The sequence below is a fragment of the Pinus tabuliformis genome, chromosome 4_2 (genome assembly GCF_031772625.1).
Source record: "Pinus tabuliformis cultivar Carrire ecotype Pingquan chromosome 4_2, CPIR1, whole genome shotgun sequence".
Classification (NCBI taxonomy): domain Eukaryota; kingdom Viridiplantae; phylum Streptophyta; class Pinopsida; order Pinales; family Pinaceae; genus Pinus; species Pinus tabuliformis.
Window position 1 is genome coordinate 867,391,743 of NC_142304.1, and position 9,770 is coordinate 867,401,512.

A 9,770-nucleotide genomic window follows, 5' to 3' on the forward strand; every position below is an offset into this window, starting at 1 on the left:
GTTTACCTATTCTTAGAACTTCAACTCATTGTGTATGTCCTACAAGACAAGTTAAAACCTTTTAGAGTGTCCATTTCTTTGATTGTATTAGAAGTTATAATGTTTCATAGCACTATGGTTATAGCATGTTGCATCAAATTCCTTATCAATGGTGTGCACCAAGAGTGGTTCTTGTGACTGTACAAGGCACACCCTATCAATTCCCATGATATTTAGATGATTATGGACATTTTGATCGGAGGAAAATATGATACAAAAAGATTCTAGGGGATGATTAGGCACAATAAAAATACCAAGCAAGCAAATTTGTACAAGAAATATGGCACTATCCGAGGAGAAAGGGGCACGCAATTCATTTAATTAATGGAATTTGAGTTAATATGGCATGCATTTTAATGGCTTCATAGATATGATGAAGTAAAATAGTAGTATATGCAATCTTGGATACATTATTGGTAGTTTATTTCTATGTCCAAGATATGCAACTGATATGTTGCACATATTTCATTGAAGTATGCAAAATTTCGCATGCAACATGCTATCAATTTATTTATGCTTACATCCTAATGGCCTATTCCATGATACAATGGCAGAAATTGAAAGGGATCTTGTTGGGGGCATATGATCCATGGTGAGTTCAAAAGGACCCTAACAAAATTGATTTCAATGAATCATATTCCCCAAGTGGTTAAACATGAAATTGGCCACCACTATGAATATTATCTGGATTCCCAAATATATGATTGATACACGCTACAAATCACTACAATTCAACATGGGCAAGGCCAACATCTATGCGTGTCCAAATATGGTGAATATAAGATTTAGGTGTCATTGGTTCCCTTTTTCCCCTTTGTATTCACAAAATAGGGTTGGACATGAAAGTTTTCTCATGGCCAATAATGTAGAAGAAGAATACTTCAATTAGCCTAATTTACATTCCTCAAGACACAATTGCAAGTTAGGTGGGCTAAGAAATCAATAAGAAAGCATCAATAAGTTTCATAGTGGAAAAAAAGAGAAACATTTCAAGGGACCAAGATGGATTCTCAACTTAAAAAATATAACAGGGTTCCATAAGCATAAAAGCACAAATTTCAGAAGAGGAAAAGAACGCCCTATCCACCTTGGTGACCAAAGACCCTTTTAGGTTTCCAAGTTAAGTAAATTTTAGAGACTATTATTGATTGTATCAAAGGTTTTGAGAACCTATGGACATTACAACACTTATGTTTTTGTGCCTTCTTTTGCAGAATACCAAGACAATTGCATGGTTGCCAAATTGTAGGGTCTTTCCCTTTCCGTCCATCTAACACTATTTTCCATAATCATAGGGTGCCACAATTGAAAAAGACCTTCTCCCCCCTCTTGTTGTAGCCAATAGGTGTGACAAATTTGCACACACTTTTAACCAATGGGCACCACTTTTGTTAGATGCTCTATAACACACCCAACCTCTTAATGCTTGATTAAGGCTATGGGGTATCCAAGCTAACCTCCAATGTGAAAGTATGGAGATGGGATTCTCAACATTCCTCTTAAACTCCTTTATAACACTACCGATATCTTCTACTCTACGAGAGATTTCTAGTGATATAAATTTCATCCAAATATGAGTTATGGACACAAAGTTATGCCTCTTTGAATATTTCTTTCCAAATGCCATGGGGCATTTATTCTACTTCCACGTGACAGACACGTGAAACCCCTTTCCCACATGTTTCCATCATGTAATGCCATGTCATTTGAACAAGGTAACCTTTACCATGGCATTTTCCACTTATCATGCCTTGTTGCAATCCTTATTGGGTTTCAGTAGTTTTGGGAGCAAACTCGATAGCCTTGTTTCAACCTCCCAACACTCAATACCTTGAACAGACGATATTTTCTACATTGCCATCAAATAATAGGAAGACATATCTCTAGTAGCTAAGGAGGCTTTGGGTTTCGTTAGTATTGGAGGGTAAGCCCAATACGGAGGTCCCAACCTCCTGATAGCCCAACAACCAACTAATAGTCTATCTAATGTTGCAACTCCACTCTTATTAATTGATGGTCCATCCTCAAGTAGTTGGACCATCAACATGTTGGCAATACATAAAAAAATTGCTCACAACACTTTCCCCAACCTGATCGATGGAAATAATCTTATAGGGTTATTTCTATTGAATAAAAAATTTCAAGATCCATTAGTATCAGGGAATCCATATGGATCTCATGTTGCTCGACAATTAATACCCGATAATTGATATCCCAACATATGATGTCCATGTCACCTATATTTTCGCTGCCACTTGGCTTCTGGTATGCACTCTAGTCCATGTCATCCTACAACATTGACATGTCACATCAGCATGTCATGTCATTAAGGGCATACCTCATGCCACATAATCATGAAACGTCACCTACAATATTGACATGCCATATCAGCAACACATCAACATGCCACGTCCACATCATGTCAAAGTGCCACATTAACAATCCCGCCACACTGGCATGCCATGTTTGATACTATATTGGGTGTTATTAGTATTGTAAGAAAATCTCGATAGTTGGGTCTCAATCTCTCGACACCCGACCTGTCAAATACCAACACCCAATGTTTGATTCCTTATACCATCAATTGATGACTCTCGAACTTCGCATCAATTGACAGATAGTGTGGGTTTTGTTTCCATCGGGGATTTTTCCCAGTATTCTCCATTTTTTAGGATATTCCAACACATAGGAAATAGTTAAGTATAACTTGGTCTAGTGTAGATTTATGTAAAGTGTGTTTCTTTACTATGTACTTTTGTAACTTACAATCCGACGGTCACGATATGTTCTAGACATGAAGTGATCCGATGGTTCATTCTCTCCTCGGTATTATCGACACTTGATCTGTGGCTTAACATCCGATTAGTCCATGATATCTATTTAAAGAGCATGGAGGGTCATTTATAGTGTAACCGTTCATGAGAGAAGCTTATGTAAATTTTCTTTCTTTTATTAATAAATTTCCTAAAGTGGCCGTGTTGGCTCAAGCCGTAGACTGTTTCCCTCTTTGGGGTTTTAACCACGTCAACAATACCGGTGTATTGATCTGTGATCTGTTCGTGATCTATGTCCTTTGGTGTTTTATCTGAGGAACTTACCCTGTAAATTCCTACATGGTATCGGAGCTATTTGAGGGTCGTATCCGTTGGTGATCCAAATTGGAAGCTGGTACAACTACATTCGACTGTTGTTTCCTAGATTTATTGTTTCTTACCGCTTTCAGGCCGAAAGGACTGCTCTATTATGTTAGGAGCATCTGCTCCAGTGAGGAACCCCTTTCATTTCACGCGAAAATGTTTTCGGTAGCCCTAGCTACGTCATTTTTAAGATCTGGAGGTATACAGTCTTTATTTGCAGTTTTAGCCATTTATCTCTCTGTTTATTTCAGTTTTTTTATCTCTTTTCTTTTTATTATCAAATCTATACCTTTCATTTTTGTGTATTCTCTTTGCCCCGCGATTATGTGTGATCTGGGCAAATCAGATATAGAAAGGAAGATTTTTTCTCATGTGTATGTTCTTTTCTGTCGCGCCCTAGTGTGATCTTGGAAAATCAGAAAAATTGAAGAAAATATTAAGTTTCTGGCAAAAGCTAACTTCAAGCCAGAAGGTTTGTTTTTTTTTATATGTTTGTGTTGGGTTGTGTGGTTTTTTGTTTTGTAGGCAAGAAGGATTTTTCAAGTAAGCACGTACCCCAAAACTTCGATGACTTAAAAAACAAAAAAAAAACCTCTTCCTCTTTTCCAAAAATTACTAACTTTTTAAAATAGCCCACTCGGTCCAAAGTTATTTTATGAGAATAGAGGTCTTGAGTTCAAGTCTTTCTTTTTGTTGAGTTACTTTTTCAAAAAGCACATGTAACTTGTGTTTTAAAGTTATTTTATGTAAAAGTGTTCTCACCCATTATAAAAAGTGAGTCACTTATAATTCTAAAGTCTCTTTATCTTTTATTCAAGTTACAATTTAATGGGTAGCTCATAAAGTAGCATTGTAAAAGCGACTTTCACTTATTTATAAAAGTGAGTCACATAAAATCTTTTTTTAAAGTGAGCTAATTAGATTAAGTTTGGAAAGTTGGGGAGGATATTTTTTTAAATATAACATTATCATCATTTCCGCACATTCACGCACTTCATCAGCATCCTCAACAACTTTTCTTCAAAAAGCCATAACTTCTTCATATGGAAGTCGTTTTCAAAGCCGTTTTTTTTTTAATCAGCCTAATTTTTCAAGATCTTTCAATTGGAACACTTAGTTTCGGCATCTACAGCTTTAGTTTCTGTTAAAATGGAAAGTCTATGCCAAGTTATTCTTGACAGCACCAACTAACTCCAATGGTGGTCCTACATTGTGGATTTACTTAGAAATAAAGGTCTTTACATAATAGCCTTAGGCCAAGAAACTAAACCTAAAGATGAAGATAAGGCGTCCAAATGGGAAAATAGGCAAGATCAAGCACGTGGGTTGATAGGGATGTCTATTTCTCCAGACCTTAGATTCCATATCGCAGAATTTAATACCCCTAATAAAGAAATGAAACATCTCACTAAAGTTTTTGGAATTAAAAATGAAATTAGAGCCCATCAACTCGAAAATGCGTTGCTTACGTTGGACCCCAATAATTTTTCTTCCATTGAAGATTTTTTGTCCAAGTTCAAGACCCTTAGACTTCTCTTGGAAGGTGTTAAGGTTAAGAAAGAAGATGGTAGCCTTATCATTCCATTCTTACTAAGTTGGGACCAGCCTACTCTGTATTTGTTTTCACCTTCCATTCTACTAGAGAAGCCTTTATTTCTCAAGGACAAGACTACAAGCCCCCCTCTTTTGATGCCTTTTGTGATTCTTTAATAAGAGAACAAGAAAAACTCTTACATCTTGGTCTTCTTAATCTTTGAAACTCTTCTAAGAAAGCCTTAGCCGCCCAGCACCAACCAAATTCAAAGAATCTTAAGAAGCAGTATCCTAAAAAGAATGGTCCTAAACCAAACAAGGGTCCTAGGAAATTTCAATCTCAAAATGAAAAATCATTTCAACAAAATGATAAGGCAAATAAAAACAAAGGGAAGAAGACTGATAGACATTGCCACTTTTGAAATCGAGATGGCCACTTAGAATAATGCTTTAAGAAGATGGAAACCTTGGAAGCAGCAATGAAGAAGCATAACATCCATTTGGATCATTCTTCATCTTCAAGAATAGCAATTTTTGCATGTGGTTGTCAAGCATCTCAGTCTGGTTATGCACTTAATGTATCTTCTTCTTCTCATTCTCATGAGTGGCTCATTGATTCTGGAGCTTCTTATCATATGGCCAAAAACAAAGCCATGTTTTCTTCTTTAAATGATTGTAACACCAAAAATATATATGTTGGTGATGATAGATCTCTTAATGTTGTAGGGACTGGAACTATTCATCTAGACAATGGTCAATTTAATGATGCATTATGTGTTCCAACTTTATCCTGCAACCTTCTATCTGTATATCAGATAACTCATTCAGGTGAAGGTAAAATCGTTGAATTTTCACCTCAAGATGTTGTAATTAAGACCTAAGAGATCCTAGACAGATTTTAGCTATTGACATTGCTGATGATTCTACAAGGTTGTATAAGTTTAACAATTTTGGGTCATCAACACTTCCCTCGGTATTTGTTTCTCATAATGATGAAGTGAGCAAACTTTGGCATGAACGATTTGGTCACTTAAACTATCGCTCCCTTAAAAATCTATGTAAAGAAAATATTGTGACAGGTCTTCCTATGGTATCTTGCAAAGATGGTGTTTGTTTCGAATGTGTACTCGGAAAACATCATTGAGATAGTTTTGAAAAGCGTGCCTCTTGGCACGCCTCAACCCCTTTACAGCTTGTGCATAGTGATTTATGTGGTCCACTTCCAATTGTTTCATTCTCTGGCTACAAGTATTTCTTAACTTTCATTCATGATTTCTTCATATGCACTTGAGTATACTTCTTATTCCACTTAAGTCCAAAAATGTTATCATTAGAAGAGATGTAAAGTTTTCTGAAAATATATCGGCCTACGAGCCTAGTTCGGTGGATGTGCCACCTCTCTCTATCCCTTCTACTTCTAAAAACATTTCTTCTTCAGATGATGACAACGAGGATGACAATCCTCCCCCACCTTCTCAAGATCCTCCTTCAACTCCTCAACTTCCAAAATGGGTTCGTGCTACTCGGGATGCAGCAGGTGATCCTATAGATCAACGACGTACACGTTCTCAATTCGATAGAGCCTCTTCATTACTGGCTCAAGCTTCAGCGAATCATGATCCTAACACCTTTGCAAAAGCTTCAGCCATCCAGATTTGGACGCATGCTATGAATGAAGAATATTGTTCATTATTGGCAAATGATACATGGGATCTTGTTCCTCTTCCAAAGGGACGAAAACTTGTTAGATGCAAATGGGTTTACAAAACCAAGTTTGGACCAGATGGAAAATTTGATAAACATAAAGCTCATCTTGTTGCTAAGGATTTTTCACAAGTTGAAGGCATTGACTATACTAAAACCTTCTCCCCTATTTCCAAAATGAACTCTATCCTCCTTGTTCTTTCCCTTGCTACCTCTTTTAAATGGGAATTCCATCATATGTATGTTAAATTTGCCTTCTTGCATAGGGACTTGCATGAAGAAATCTATATGGAACAACCTCCTGGCTTTATACAAACAGACTCTAGCCTTGTATGTAGGCTTAATAAATCCCCTTATGGTCTCAAGTAAGCCCCTCTAGCTTGGTATGCCGAAATGGATAGCTTTCTTTTAGATACCGGATTTTCTAGGTGTCATTCTAACAATATTGTCTACACCAAGAAAGTGGGTAACTCTATTATCATTCTTGTTCTTTATGTTGATGATCTTATCCTTACTGGTAGTGATCCCAACCTTATAAACCATGTGAAGTCCAGCCTTAAAAAGAAGTTTGAAATGACAGACTTAGGACACTTGCATTATTTTCTTGGTCTTCAAGTCTTGCAATCCAAGGAAGGTATTTCCCTTTCCCAATCCAAGTATGCCTTTGATCTTCTATGCCACTTTCACATGGAAGTGTTATGAATATAATTCATAACAATTAGATAAATAAAATAAATATAAATATTAAATAATTAAATATTATTTAGATTAAATAATCATTAAATTAAGTGAAAAGGCATGTGTAAAAGACATGCCGATTCACGAAAGGTCACATGCTGAGATATAAAAGCAAGGCCTCATTATAACATTCAAATCATCTTATATCATCTTATACAATTATATATATAATAATAAATTATTATTATTATATATATAATAATAAATTATTATTATTATATATATAATAATAAATTATTATTATTATTAAATACCTTGTGTATTTTTACATTCAAGTTTTCAAGCTATCAGTGTTTTGTGCTTCAGCATAGTTTTTACGCTACAGTGGTATCGGAGCCATGACATAAGATATAATCATGAGGGCCTTTGAACGTAGTTTGCTGCACAATGTGCCATTACGTTCACTTCCTGATTGCTTCAAGCAATTTAGTATTCAATAAGCATTTCAGCAATTAGAAAAATCAATTGCAGAAGTTAAAGAATGTCGAAAGGAAATCAATAATAAGGAAGATGAAGAAGAGAAAAATGTGAATGAAGAAAAAGAAGATTCTATAATGAAAATGATATCAATCAAGATTGTGAAGAATTTTTAGCAATAGATGATCAGCCCAATAAGGAATCGGTGTTGCAGAAGACGAAAAAAAGGCTAAGGCTTTGAAGCCGTCTGAATTCTATAACAAACCCTTGGCCAATCCATCGCCTGTATTGCCTGAGTTGAATGCATTTTCTGCTTGAACCTTGTTAAATAGCACTTAGCTCTCCAGGGACCGGGAAGCGCCAAAGACTGAGGTCCAATGGACATCCTGCAATCTGAACATGCTTGCAGGTGTCGCAAGTGATCATAGAGCTACATCTCCTGCAGAGGCAGCGAGAAGACAACAGGATGTGCCTGCAGCTCCATGTCAGTCATCGACGGGGATTGCTCCAATTTTGCAGTCGAAAGAAGCTGTTTATGGTATCACTGCTCGCAATCCAGATTACGATGTGCAGAAATTAGATGGTTACATGATGCATCAAGTCTAAGATATTGGTAATATTGATGCAGCAACACCAGATTTAACTCTTCAAGAGAATGCATTGGTACCATCGATAGAATCCCGTGGGTTTGATTCTTTTCATTACAAAATTGTCGAGAATCCTGCACCAATCTGTGAATCTATCTCACATATGACTAATTGCGGAGGATTGCTCGTCATCGGTTTATTTCTTGCGGCGATGCACGCGTTTTTTCTACAGTCTGCGGATAGCATTGGCAGGAGATCTGAACACCCTGTCATACGTAATAGTAATTGGAAGAAGAATCCATAATTGAAGGGGAGTTCGTCTCGAAAATTGAAGGTGATTCCAGCGAACATTGGCAAGCCCTGTTTGCAGGTAAGTCAGATGGTAAATCAGGGCAAAGGTGAAGATCATTTCACTAAGATACAAGATGCCATCAATGCAGTTCCACTGAATAACCAGAACCCCGTCGAGATTATTGTTCAACCTAGCATTTATAGGGAGAAGGTGACGATCCCTGCAAATAAGCCATTCATAACTTTGAGTGGTTTTGATGCCCAGAACACGGTCATCACTTGGAATGATTCCGCGAAATCGTCCAACGACATAGTCTATTCCACAACCGTGACCGTGTATGCTTCAAATTTCATAGCCAGGATTATCACAGTCCAGAATTCATATGGTTATCAAGTTGTGGCTGTGAGTATTACAGGAGATCGTTGTGTGTTTTACCATTGCAGATTTCTTGAGTATCAGGACACCGTATTAGACAATAGGGGGAAGCATTACTTTCAAAACTATTATATTGAAGGTGTCGTTGATGTCATATGTGGCAGTGGAAAAACTACATGTGAGAACTGTGAACTGCATGCCATTGCCATACACTATGGCGCATGTACAGCTCAGCAAAGATTCTCTCCGTCTCAAGACTTGGGCATCAGTACTCATCAGGTTCGGTCTTGTCGGTAGTGCTCCGCTCCAGCAACGCTAAAAGACGGATTCTAGTCCCCATCAAAAGACGTGTTTGTGTCCTCCATCGTGTCGTTCGACCAGTCCGAGTCACGTTTCAACTGGCTTTGGGAGTCACCTATAATAGCGTTCGATTGCATCATACATCTATATATTAAATAACTATATCAAGTGTTATTTAATTAAATTTTTATAATATATATATATATATCCGTGGAAAAATAAAATATACTTGTTAAAAAAATATTATTATTATTAAAATATATATATAGAGAGAGAGAGTAGTATTGATAAGCTACATGACAAATCGATGACCAGATTGTACACATCGAGACGACAGACACTAAGTGAAGAAAACCCCCAGCATTAAGCTTTGAGGACAAAGCTTCCGAAGGAAGAGACTATGTTATGAATATAATTCATAACAATTAGATAAATAAATTTCTACACCGTTATGTTCTCCTAATAGTCGAACAATTGAAAGGTCAATACACAAAAACTAAAGGCCCCATTCATTAGGGGAATTTTGAGGTCTAAAATGGGCCTCCTAAGAAAATGTACGACCAAAATAAACTTTATAAGAACCAATAGGATTCAAGATGTTGATGTCAACCATGGGGGATGATTCACCATTTTTGGAGTAAAAAAGTA

The 9,770-nt window shown here is 36.7% G+C and overlaps 1 pseudogene; it reads left to right on the plus strand.

Moving 5' to 3' along the window:
* Positions 1–8,534: 8,534 nt before the first annotated feature.
* Positions 8,535–9,119, plus strand: LOC149172411 (putative pectinesterase 11 pseudogene; annotated as a pseudogene).
* Positions 9,120–9,770: the final 651 nt, after the last annotated feature.